This window comes from Papio anubis, chromosome 5 (genome assembly GCF_008728515.1).
Source record: "Papio anubis isolate 15944 chromosome 5, Panubis1.0, whole genome shotgun sequence".
Classification (NCBI taxonomy): domain Eukaryota; kingdom Metazoa; phylum Chordata; class Mammalia; order Primates; family Cercopithecidae; genus Papio; species Papio anubis.
The window spans coordinates 87,462,450-87,476,407 of record NC_044980.1 but is presented as its reverse complement, the minus strand read 5'-3'; the positions used below and the strand labels follow the sequence as shown (position 1 = coordinate 87,476,407).

Sequence of the window (13,958 nt, the reverse complement as noted above, 5' to 3'; positions counted from 1 at the left end):
TAGTGTTACAGATAATGATTTTGAGTAGGCCATATAAGTGGAAATGTTCAGAATACAGAGGAAGGTGATATGTGAGAGAAGTGCATGAGAAAAGATAGTGCTCAGGATGTCACAGTGTAGTTCATGAGACTAAGATGTAGCCAATCATAACAAAGTATTATTTTTTAATCTTTAAAAAAACCTTAACATATACACAAAATAAACACAACGTGAATAAGAGAATTAGCATTTATAGCAGTGAATCATGTTGCTATGGTTTGAATATTTGTCCCCTCCAACACTGATGTTGAAATTTAATCCTCAATGTGGCAGTATTGAGAGGTGAGGCCTTAAAGAGGTGATTGGGTCATGAGAGCAAAGCCCTCATGAATGGAGTAATCCATGCATGAATTACGGATTACTAGATTAATGGGTTGATAGATTAATGGGAGGGGGACGGTGGCTTTATAAGAGAACGAGAGATTTGAACAAGCATGCTCAGCCCCCTCACTATGTGATAGCCTGCATCACCTCTGGACTCTGTAGAGAGTCCCCACAAACAAGAAGGCTCTCACCAGATGTGGCCTCTTGATCCTGGACTTCTCAGTTCCAGAACTGCAAGAAATACATTCCTTTTCTTTATAAATTGTCCAGTTTTAGGTATTCTGTTAAGAGCAACAACAAGTAGACTAGTACACATACAGTAATAAAATTAAACTAACTTACATTGCTGCTTCATTACTTGGTGAGAGAAGAGACACATCTACTCACGGAAGAATCCATTTACTCAATAACGGCACCTTACATTTATAAATTATAATAGTTGTCTACTAACATCTCCTTAAATATGTAAGTTACAGAGCTAATAAATGAGGTGACCAAGATTTTAGTTATAATTAAAAGAAAAAACTTAACTCTCCTTAAAAAATTTTTTTGTTGAATTTACTGGATAATGACCCACTGGTTTAAAAGATGCACAGCAATTTAATGTATGTGTCTACACACATATCTTAAAAGAAAGCTTCACTTACCCTAAACACTTGCTCTTACATTTTCTATTCTATTCCTTTTCATTTTTTTTTTTTTAATGCTGCCTATATCTTCTAAGTTGATTTCAGCATCTGTAGTTTGGCTTAGAGATTTTTAGATTAAAAGGAGACATTTATGATCATTTTATAGAACCATCCGTAAAGCTATGATTGAAAAATCCAGAAGAGATATATTTAAGAAAAAGGTAAAAAAAAAAAAAAAAAAAAAAAAAAGCAGAAAATGAAGGGTTGGGATCTACTAACAGAGAATGGGAAAAGAGACAAAGGATAGATAAAGTCGGGTCACGGGATGGACAAAAACAGTACCAAGGAGGACAACACTGCAAAAATGAATGTGAAGTCAACAAAAGCTTATTTCAATACATGTCTTTACCTTTACTGCAGGGTATTTCAAAGTGTAGTCCAAAACTAATGTAAGCCAAAATACCAGGGATACTTGTTAAAAATTCAGATACCTGTGCCCCACCCCAGATCTAGTGAATTAAACTCTCTTTGGCAATTGAAAAGTTTCCCAGGGCATCCTTTTAACTAAGCATTTTTATCTCAATGCATTTTACAAATCAGCTTTCAAAGTGGTACTTTTCAAAAACATGCCAGCTCACTTCACACATAGGTATATTTCTGAAAAGTTGTTAGGTGTGTACTTGTACACCAAACCATCATTCCCCTAAAGACTATCATGATCATTTCAGAATTATGTTCATCCAGAAAGAAACAAACCAGATTTCAGTCCATTCAATCTTTAAACAAATATTCTTTATCTAATTTTTCTGTATTACTTACCTAAGAGGCTGACCAAATGGACTCGCATACTCATTAATTTTTACTTAGTTTAGAAGTACGTATATTTAAAATTATAATATACTGTTAACACATTCCATTTTGACTTTGAACACTTTGAACTAATTACACTAAACTTAACTGGTTAAGTATCATAATCAAGTGGCATTTAGTAGAACTCATGAACAGAGAAAGTGCCACAGGAAGACAGTTTTCAGAAAATACAAAAACTGAGGTTTGTGGTTTGGACTCTTAACAGCAAAGATATCCCTTTATGTGGTGAGCTCTGCTAACGAAAAGTACTTGTCAACTTCTTGCCAATAGATAGCCAAGAAGTATGAGATGTGAATCTATTCAATTCAAAGATGGAAATAATAGCTAAGAACAGTGGTTAATATTTATTCACTTATCTCATTAGAGGTTTCTTTCTAAATCCTTTATATGCATTAACTAATTTAATCCTTACAACAATTCTGTAGACTGTGGCTTTAGACCTTATTTCCCAGATGAGGATGCTGAGGTATAGAATTACATAATTTTCCTGAGATTCCACAGCTAGAAATAGGAGGTGAGTTTCAAAACCAGGCAGCCTGTCTCCAGAATCTACATTCAAAGACAGTGGGCTACACTAGGATTTTAAGAAAGTCTTAGATGTTGGAACAATTACCTGCCTCTATATAAATGCTTTCTGTTTATGGTTTGGTTTTTTTTTTTTTTTTTCTGTTCTTTATACAATTGATTTTAAGATAAATTGTGACTACCTTGCATCCCTGTTTATGTTTAGTTGCTAGATCTCATTATAAAGGACTTGAAATATGACAGGAATTCCAAAATTAGCATCAAATAGGAATTCAGCATCATACAGAAAAATAAAAATGTGTTTTAAAAGATACTTAATTCTGAATTTAAGGGCAGAATAGTATAGTGGTTTACAGCTGTGCTTCTCAATTTTTCATGTGCTGGTCACCTAAGTACATTGTTAAAAATGCAGATTTTCAGCAGCTCTGAGATTCTGCATTTGTAGCAAGTTCCTGGGTGATGGTAACACCGCTGGCCTGAAGATCATATTTTGAGTAGGAAAGGTTCAGAGTTCAAACTCTGGAGTCACACTGCTTATGTTTCTTTTCTTCTTTTTTGAGAAGGAGTCTCACTCTGTCACCCAGGCTGGAGTACAATGGAATGGTCCCAGCTCACTGCAACCTCTGCCTCCTGGGTTCAAGCGATTCTCCTGCCTCAGCCTCCCCAGTAGCTGGGACTACAGGCATGTGCCACCATACCCAGCTAATTTTTGTATTTTTAGTAGAGACAGGGTTTCACTATGTTGGCCAGGCTGTCTTGAACTCCTGACCTTGTGATCCGTCCGCTTTGGCCTCCCAAAGTGCTGGGATTACAGGCGTGAGCCACCGTGCCTGGCAACACACTGCTGATGTTTCAGTACCAGCTCCATTACTTACTAGTTGTATAACCTTCTCCTCATATACCTCTACTATATCCGTAAAAGAGTGAGAGCATTAAAGGGTTGTTACCAGGATTACATGGGATAATCCATAGATAGTACATAGAACAGTCTTAGCACATAGAAAGAACTCAATAAAGGTTATCTCTCAGTATTATTGAAAAATATTAAAAGCATATATTGTATCCCATTAGAAAGCCATTTATAGAATTGATTGATCTAGCAGAAACACTAAATAAAATGTCATCATTCTTTTCCAGGCAGTCACAAGAACATCACTGTACAATGAAGGACATTAAATACGTAAGTTAGAACCACCATCCAGCTTTATTAAATACATAAATCTGAAAGTGCTCTAAATGAATTTGCATAAAGCTGGTTTGGTCTACGATATTTAAAGAGCATATTTTGTTTCTATGCCAGAAAACTTTTCTATATTGCAGGTACACACTGAGTTCCAATTCATTTATTTGAATAGCTTCCTCTGAACTTTGAAAAAGCCATTGTAGTTTAAAAAATTTTATTTCAACGAAATATATGTCAGTACTAGTATTAATATCAACAATAACAATGATTTAAAATATTTGTTCAAGGAAGAACACTGCTACAGTTTAAATAAATTCAGAGGATTTAATCAATGCCTTCATAGACAACTGTACACATATTCAAACTATAATACAATGCAGCACAATTACTTCCTGCCTTTGAGAACTGAAACGTAAAAGAATATTATTTATCAAAAATGTAGTGATTGAATAATAACCCCAAATCAGAGAAGCTAATGTGTAGGAAAAGTAGAGTTAGCACCAGAAATGAAGATAAAATTTCATAGTAACTTCCCAAATGAAAACTCTAAGAAATGTATTTCAACACTGTTGAAAAATAAAGACATAGAAAGAATGGAGTACATTAGAAAAGAAAAACTAATGTTTACCCAGTCATTGATTAAAACCAGAGCCAGGTGTTTCAATCAAGAAGATGAGAGCTAGAAAGTGTTTTTGGTTGGTGGCTATCTTTAAGAGTCAGCAAGAAAAGGTCAATAAATAATTTGCCTACCCCTTTATCTTTTATTTTTCCAACATAGGTGATTAAAAAAAAATTGTGGTACAAATTCTATTACATTTATTTTTCTAAATCAAAACTAGATTCAACATAGGCAATACAGACCTGCCAAGTAAAATCATGACAGATAAGAATCAAGGAAAAGGGAGGGATCTGGGTAAGTGGATTATTCTTTCCTCTCTGCCCTTTCTCTTTCCCTACAGATTGGTGTTCCTGGCTGCTCCTTTGTCTGCTGTGGTACTAGGTTTTTTAAAAAATACACAACACATAGGATTTTACTTTCATTTTACTTTCTATGACAAGTGTTATTTTAAAATAGTAAGATTTTACCAAAAACTCTGCATAACAATGCTTTATATAAAGGATTGCCAGATGTACTTTCCAAGACAGGGCTTACCTGTACTCAATTATATCAAATAAGCATTCACAAAATGAAATTAAACATGTGCTCTTAGTGAAAAAAATATCAATAGTGAAATATGAGGTTCTTTGTATCTATAGAGGTGATAACACCAACAAGATCAAATCATTAGGATTAGAGGTACAAGAGGAATAGAATTTCAACAGAAATATACCAACATCATGTCTTGTTATTTGAGTTTACATTTTTCTTAATCAAATACTGAAAAACATAAATTTAATGAAAATGCCTAAGCTAACTGTTTTCCATTTATAAATTAGCTGTCTCTCACCTCCAGAGGAGCAAGGAATTCCACTTCTGTATGACCTATTTATGCCTCTTGGATTTATCACATGCATTTTTTAATGACCCCGAACCAAAGGAAATGTAGAAACCTATTTGAAAAGTTGACATTAAGGTTGTGACACCAACCAAAACAACCAGAGAATTTAAAGTTAAACTGACACACAATCCCCAAATCAGTCTGTTATACTCCTAATTTAAAAAACAGTTCTAATGTGAAATTGTGATAGCATGTCAGCCTCTGCTTTGAAACTCCTGAATTTTGTCATTGGTGTTTGTGTCACAACCTTAATAATATTTAAATATACTTTTTAATATCTATTATTTAAAAAATATCTTTGGATTGAAGATACTCTAAAGCTTTGAAGAAGCCAACCTCAAAGCACTGCATTCCTAGCATGCCACTTTTATTAGAAGTAGTGCATAAAACATTTGCTGTTGACAAATCTAATTCATTAAAAGGTGAGATGGATGCATTTTAAAATAACTGGCTGGCATCATTATCTGCAGCGCCTTTTATAAATTATTCCTCTTTTCCCTTTTGACTGAACTTGTCACAGTTCCTTTCAGAGTCTGAGTGTTATGCCTTATAGTCAATGCTTTCAACATGTTTAGACAAGTCACAAGTTAAACAAGCAGTGGTATTTTATTTCCTAGAAATAAGAAAGGGTAACAAAAATACTAATTATTTCATTCAATTCATTGATTTTGAACTAAAGACAAGTAAAGTCAGTTAGTGGTGGTTTCATCTCACATGAAGAATTTAAAAATAAAAGTATACCGTTTGCATAGAATGGGGAATTTCAAAGAAAGGAACATAAAGAGAGATGCTGGTGGCCCTGCTGCAGTGTTGTGTAGAAGACTTGGTTAAAAATCGAATTGTGCTTTCCCTAACATTGGAGATCAGGTAAATCATAAAGCTGATAGCTGGCTGGCACACTGACTTCCTAAAGGAGAATGCTAACTGTATTCTCTTAGAGGCCAAAGGAAGAGAATTATAGAAGCTTTCAAGGAAATTGAGTAAGCACAGTACAAATTATGCAAAATAAGAAGAAAAACATTTCTTACCTAATTTTATTTCAGAAGACACTAAGAATGAACTGGTCTTCTAATCCTAAGGAGGTAGAAAATTATTTTCTCAAGGGTTGTCAGCAGAACTGTCTCTTCTCTAGTACCTTCAGCAAAGTTTTTTTTTTTTTTTCCAAAGTATGTAAAACGTACCTGAAAAATGATTGGACAAAGCTTTATCACTGCCACAATGGGATAGAGGGCATATTCACATTAGTTGCCCAGATTACTAGTTACAGTACTATCATTAAACCATGACATATGGGCTTGAGTCAGGAAGAAGAGATGTTGGAAATACACAAAGACATCCTGAAGATTACATACCTAAGAAAAGCTTATTAATAAGATAGTCCATAGATTGTAGCAACACAGGTAATAGGGGCACCTTGGAAAATGCATATTTAAAACATTCCTTCTATTTTCATTAAAAATTTATCACTCCTAAAGAAATGTATCATGAAGACAGTAACATGCAGTTGCACCACATAAAACAAGCAATGTTATTCAATCCAAATACTTTTTTTCTTGTTTAGTTACTATTTGCTCCAAATTATTTATTAAAACCATCTTTTCCCCACTCTTCTGAGTGATCCTGTTAAAAACAGATTCCTTGGGGAGGCGCTTCCAAGATGGCCAAATAGGAACAGCTCCGGTCTACAGCTCCTAGTGAGATTGACGCATAAGACAGGTGATTTCGGCATTTCCAACTGAGGTACCTGGTTCACTTTATTGGGATTGGTTGGACAGTAGGTGCAGCCCATGGAGGGTGAGCCAAAGCAGGGTGGGGTGTCACCTCACCCAGGAAGTGCAAGGGGTCAGGGTATTTCCCTTTCCTAGCCAAGGGAAGCCATGAGTGTCTGTACCTGAAGGAATGGTACACTCATGTCCAAATATTGTGCTTTTCCCATGGTCTTCGCAACTGGCAGACCAGGAGATTCCCTCCTGTGCCTGGCTAGGTGGGTCCCACAACCAAGAAGCCTTGCTTGCTGCTAGCGCAGCAGTCTGAGATTGACCTGGGATGCTAGAGCTTGGCAGTGGGAGCAATGTCGGCCATTGTTGAGGCTTCAGTAGGTGGTTCTATGCTCATAGTGTGAACAAAGCGGCCCAGAAGCTCGAACTGTGTGGAGCCCACCACAGCTAAGCAAGGCCTACTGCCTCTCTAGATTCCACATCTGGGGGCAGGGAATACCTGAACAAAAGGCAACAGACAGCTTCTGCAAACTTAAACGTCCCTGCCTCACAGCTCTGAAGAGAACAGTGGTTCTCCCAGCATGGCGTTTGAGCTCCAATAATGGAAAGACTGCCTCCTCAAGTGGGTCCCTGATCCCCGTGTAGCCTGACTGGGACATACCTCCCAGTAGGGGCTGACAGACACCTCACACAGGCGGGTGCCCATCTGGGATGAAGTTTCCAGAGGAAGGATCAGGCAGCAATATTTGCTGTTCTGCAGCCTCCACTGGTGATACACAGGCAAACAGGGCCTGGAGTGGACCTCCAGCAAACTCCAACAGATCTGCAGCTGAGGGGCCTGTTTGTTAGAAGGAAAACTAACAAACAGAAAGGAATACCATCAACATCAACGAAAAGGACATCCACACCAAAATCTCATCCATATGTCACTAACATAAAAGACCAAAGGTTGATAAAACCACAAAGATGGGGAGAAATCAGAGCAGAAAGGCTGCAAATTCCAAAAGCCAGAATGCCTCTTCTCCTCCAAAGGAACACAACTCCTTACCAGCAAGGAAACAAAACTGGGGGGAGAATGAGTTTGACGAGCTGACAGAAGTAGGCTTCAGAAGGTCGGTAATAACAAATTTCTCTGAGCTAAAGGAGCATGTTCTATCACAAGGAAGATAAAAACCCTGAAAAAAGGTTAGACGAATGGCTAACTAGAATAACCAGTGTAGAGAAGAGCTTAAATGACCTGACAGAGTTGAAAACCACAGTATGAGAACTTCATGAAGCATACACAAGCTTCAATAGCCAATTTGATCAAGTGCAAGAAAGGTGATCAGTGATTGGAGACCAAATTAATGAAATAAAGTGAGAAGACAAGATTAGAGAAAAAAGTGAAAAGAAATGAACAAAGCCTCCAAGAAATATGGGACTATGTGAAAAGACCAAATCTACGTTTGACTGGTGTACCTGAAAGAGACCGGGAGGATGGAAACAAATTAGAAAACACTCTTTGGGATATTATCTGGGAGAACTTCCCCAACCTAGCAAGGCAGGCCAACATTCAAATTCAGGAAATACAGAGAACACCACATAGATACTTCTCGAGAAGAGCAACCCCAAGACACATAATCGTTAGATTCACCAAGTTTGAAATGAAGGAAAAAATGTTAAGGACAGCTAGAGAGAAAGCTCGGGTTGCCCACAAAGGGAAGTCTGTGAGACTAACAACGGATCTCTCTGCAGAAACCCTACAAGCCAGAAGAGAGTGGGGGCCAATATTCAACATGCTTAAAGAAAATAAATTTCAACCCAGAATTTCATATCCAGTCAAACTAAGCTTCATAAGGGAAGGAGAAATAAAATCCTTTACAGACAAGCAAATGTTGAGAGATTTTGTCACCACCAGGCCTGCGTTACAAGAGCTCCTGAAGGAAGCACTAAACATGGAAAGGAACAACTGGTACCAGCCACTGCAAAAACATGCCAAATTGTAAAGACCATCAATGCTGTGAAGAAACTGCATCAATTAATGGGCAAAATAACCAGCTAGCATCATAATGACAGGATCAAATTCAAACATAACAATATAAAACTTAAATGTAAATGTGCTAAATGCCACAATTAAATGACTCAGACTGGAAAATTGGATAAAAAGTCAAGACCCATTGGTGTGCTGTATTCAGGAGATTCATTTCATGTGCAAAGACACACATAGGCTCAAGATAAAGGGATGGAGGAAGATCTACCAAGCAAATGAAAAGCAAAAAAAAAAGCAGGGATTGCAATCCTGGCCTTTGATAGAACAGACTTTAAACCAAAACAAAGATCAAAAGAGACAAAGACGGCCATTACATAATGGTAAAGGGATCAATTCAACAAGAAGAGCTATTTTATATATATATATATATATATATATATATATATGCACCCAATACAGGAGCACCCAGATTCATAAAACAAGTTCTTAGAGACCTACAAAAGGACGTAGACTCCCATATAATAATGGCAGACTTTAACACTCTGCTGTCAATATCAGACAGATCAATGAGACACAAAATTAACAAGGATATTCAGGACTTGAATTCAGCTCTGGACCAAGTAGGTCTAATAGATATCCACCCCAAATCAACAGAATATACATTCTTCTCAGTACCACATCACATTTACTCTAAAATTGATCACATAATTGGCAGTAAAACACACTTCAGCAAATGTAAAAGAACAGAAATCACAATAAACTATCTCTCATACCACAGTGTAATCAAATTAGAACTCAGGATTAAGAAAACCACAAAACTACATGGAAACTGAACAACTTGCTACTGAATGACTACTGGGTAAATAATGAAATGAAGGCAGAAATAAAGATGTTCTTTGAAACCAATGAGAAAAAAGTCATAACGTACCCAAATCCCAGGGACACATTTAAAGCAGTGTGTAGTGGGAAATTTACAGCACTAAATGCCCACAAGATAAAGCAGGAAAGATCTAAAATCGACACCCTAACATCACAATTAAAAGAACTAAAGAAGCAAGAACAAATAAATTCGAAAGCTAGCAGAAGACAAGAAATAACTAAGATCAGAGCAGAACTGAAGGAGATAGAGACACAAAAAACCCTTCAAAAAATCAACGAATCTGGGAGCTGGTTTTTTGAAAGATCAACAAAATAGATAGACCACTAGCCAGACTAATAAAGAAGAAAAGAGAGAAGAATCAAATAGATGCAATAAAAAATGATAAAAGGGATATCACCACCAATACCACAGAAATATAAACTACCATCAGAGAATGCTATAAACACCTCTACACATATGAACTAGAAAATCCAGAAGAAATAGATAAATTCCTGGACACATACACCCTCTCAAGACTAAACCAGGAAGAAGCTGAATCTCTGAGTAGACCAATATCAAACAGGTTCTGAAATTGAGGCAATAATTAATAGGCTACTCCCCAAAAAAACTCCAGGACCAGACAGATTCACAGCTGAATTCTATCAGAGGTACAAAGAGGAGCTGGTACCATTCTTTTGAAGACTATTCCAATCAATAGAAAAAGAGGAAATCCTCCCTAATTCTTTTTTATGAAGCCAGCATCATCCTGATACCAAAGCCTGGCAGACAAAACAATAAAAGAGAATTTTAGGCCAATATCCCTGATGAACATCAGTGCTAAAATCCTCAATAAAAAACTGGCAAATTGAATCCAACAGCACATCAAAAAGCTTATCCATCATCATCAAGTCACCTTCATCCCCGGAATGCAAGGCTGGTTCAACATATGCAAATCAATAAATGTAATCCATCACATAAACAGAACCAATGACAAAAACCACATGATTATCTCAATAGATGCAGAAAAGGCCTTCAAAAAAATTCAACAGCCTTTCATGCTAAAAATTCTCAATAAACTAGGATTTGATGGAATGTATCTGAAAATAATAAGAGCTATTTATGACAAACCCAAAGCCAATATCATACTGAATGGCAAAAACTGGCAGCATTCCCTTTGAAAACCAGCACAAGACAAGGATGCCCTCTCTCACCACTCCTATTCAACATTGTATTGGAAGTTCTGGCCTGGGCAGCTGGGTAAGAGAAAGAAATAAAGAGAATTCAAGCAGGAAAAGAGGAAGTCAAATTGTCCCTGTTTGCAGATGACATGACTATATACATAGAAAACCCCACTGTCTCAGCCCAAAATCTCCTTAAGCTGATAAGCAACTTCAGCAAAGTCTCACGATATAAAATCAACGTGCAAAAATCACAAGTATTCCTATACAGCAAGAACAGAAAAACAGAGAGCCAAATCATGAGTGAAATTCCATTCACAATTACTACAAAGAGAATAAAATACCGAGGAATCCAAGTTACAAGGGATGTGAAGGACTTCTTCAAGGAGAACTACAAACCACTGCTCAACAAAATAAAAGAGGACACAAACAAATGGAAGCATATTCCATGCTCATGGATAGGAAGAATCGTTTGTGAAAATGGCCTTACTGCCTAAGGTAATTTATAGATTCAATGCTATCCCCATCAAGCTACCAATGACTTTCTTCACAGAATTGGAAAAAACTACTTTAAAGTTCATATGGAATCAAAAAAGAGCCTGCATAGCCAAGACAATCCTAAGAAAAAAGAACAAAGCTGGAGGCATCATGCTACCTGACTACTACAAGGCTACAGTAACCAAAACAGCATGCTACTGGTACCAAAACAGATATATAGATCAATGGAACAGAACGGAGGCTTCAGAAGTAACACCACACATCTACAACCATCTGATCTTTGACAAACCTCACAAAAACAAGCAATGGGGAAAGGATTCCCTTATTTAATAAATGGTGCTGGGAAAACTGGCTAGCCATATGCAGAAAACTGACACTGGATCCCTTCCTTACACCTGACACAAAAATTCATTTAAGATGGATTAAAGACTTAAATGTAAGACCTAAAATCATAAAAACCGCAGAAGAAAACCTAGGCAATACCATTCCCGATATAGGCATGGGCAAAGACTTCCTGACTAAAACACCAAAAGCAATGGCAACAAAAGCCAAAATTGACAAATGGGATCTAATTAAACTAAAGAGCTTCTGTGCAGCAAAAGAAACTATCATCAGAGTGAACAGGCAACCTATAGAATGGGAGAAATTATTTGCAATCTATCCATCTGACAAAGGGCTAATATTCAGAATCTACAAAGAACTTAAACAAATTTACAAACAAACAAACATCCCCATCAAAAAGTAGGCAAAGGATATGAACAGACACTTCTCAAAAGAAGACATTTATGCAGCCACAGACATATGAAAAAATGTTCATCGTCACTGGTCATCAGAGAAATGCATATCAAAACCACAATGAGATACCATTTCACGCCAGTTAGAATGGCGATCATTAAAACGTGAGGCTGAGATGCGGCCACTGCACTCCACCCTGGGCGACAGCGCGAGACTCCGTCTCAAAAAAGCGTGTGAAACAGATACTGGAGAGGATGTGGAGAAATAGGAATGCTTTTACACTGTTGGGTGGGAGTGTGGAGTGGAACAGCATTGCGGAAGACAGTGTGAGTGTTCATAAAGTTCAAACTAAAGAAATATCATTTGACCCAGTAAACTCATTACTCGGTATATACCCAAAGGATTATAAATTATGGTACTATAGAGACACATGCACACGTATGTTTATTCACAATATCAAAGACTTGGAACCAATCCATATGTCCATCAATAATAGACTGGATAAAGAAAATGTAGCACATATACAGCCATAAAAAGGATGAGTTCATGTCCTTTGTAGGGACATGAATGAAGGGAATAAAGCTGGAAACCATCCAGCTTCATTGTAGGGAATGAAGCTGGAAACCATCATTCTCAGCAAACTGTCAAAAAGACAGAAAACCAAACACTGCATATTGTCACTCAAAAGCGGGAGTTGAACAATGAGAACACATGGACACAGGAAGGGGAACTTCACACACCACCGGGGCCTGTTTGGGGGTGGAGGGCTGGGAGAGGGATAGAGTTACGAGAAATACCTAATGTAAAGGACGAGTTGGTGTGTGCAGCAAACCAACATGGCATATGTATACCTATGTAACAAACCTGCACATTGTGCACATGTACCCTAGAACTTGAAGTATAACTAAAACAATCAACAACAAAAAAAACAGAATCCTGGAAATCTTGTTACACATGGGTTCTGATTAAGTTGATTTGGGGTTGGGGCCTGAAATTTTGCATTTCTAACAAGGTCCCAGGTAAAGCCACTAATGGTGTGGGTCCATGGACCACCCTTTTACTAATAAGCTTCCACTAATCTATTTGTCTTTTCCTGCACCAGAGTCTACTATTGTTATTCTTGGCTATTGATATTTTGCCTTTCCATATAATTTTAGAATCTTTTGGCCGGGCGTGGTGGCTCAAGCCTGTAATCCCAGCACTTTGGGAGGCCGAGACGGGCGCATCACAAGGTCAGGAGATGGAGACCATCCTGGCTAACACGGTGAAACCCCCTCTCTACTAAAACATACAAAAAACTAGCCAGGCGATGTGGCGGGCGCCTGTAGTCCCAGCTACTCGGGAGGCTGAGGCAGGAGAATGGCATAAACCCGGGAGGCGGAGCTTGCAGTGAGCTGAGATCCGGCCACTGCACTGCAGCCTGGGCAACAGAGCGAGACTCCGTCTCAAAAAAACAAACAGACAAACAAAAAAATTTAGAATCTTTTTTCAAGTGTTTGACCCTCCTCACCAAAACAAGGACAGTTAGGAATTTGATAGAGAATGCTTTGAATCTTTATCAAAGTTGGGCAAGTGTATAGCATTGAGTTTTTCTAAGTCACGTGTATTGTATATAATTTCACTTACTGAGGTCTTACTATTACAAAATAATGCTCTATTATTTTCCCCATGGGAGTTTTGTACATCTCGTTATATTTATTTCCTGGCACTCCATATTTTGATTATATCTCTTTGCAAAAACTTTTCCCTTTTTTGTATATATGTATTATGTGTGTAATTTTGGTAGGTTGATGTGTTCATCCAGGAAATTTGATAACTCTTATTTTTTCCTGTAGTTTTACATCATGCACAAATAATGAGCTTTATTTCTTTATTTCCAAAATCTATACTTATCTTGTCTCACTATAAAAAAGAAAAGCAAAAAAGGTCAAA

The 13,958-nt window shown here is 37.3% G+C and overlaps 1 protein-coding gene across 2 annotated transcripts in view; it reads right to left on the bottom strand.

The window, feature by feature from the left end:
- KIAA0825 (KIAA0825 ortholog) overlaps positions 1 to 13,958 on the bottom strand; it is a 239,425-nt gene that overhangs the window by 195,946 nt on the left and 29,521 nt on the right. The window contains exon 2 of one of the 2 annotated variants that reach the window (XM_031666300.1): positions 6,098 to 6,250. The exons of the other annotated variant lie outside the window; for it this stretch is intronic. The gene's annotated coding sequence lies outside the window, so the exon portion shown is untranslated. The remainder of the gene's footprint in view (positions 1 to 6,097; positions 6,251 to 13,958) is intronic. 2 annotated transcript variants of the gene reach the window in all.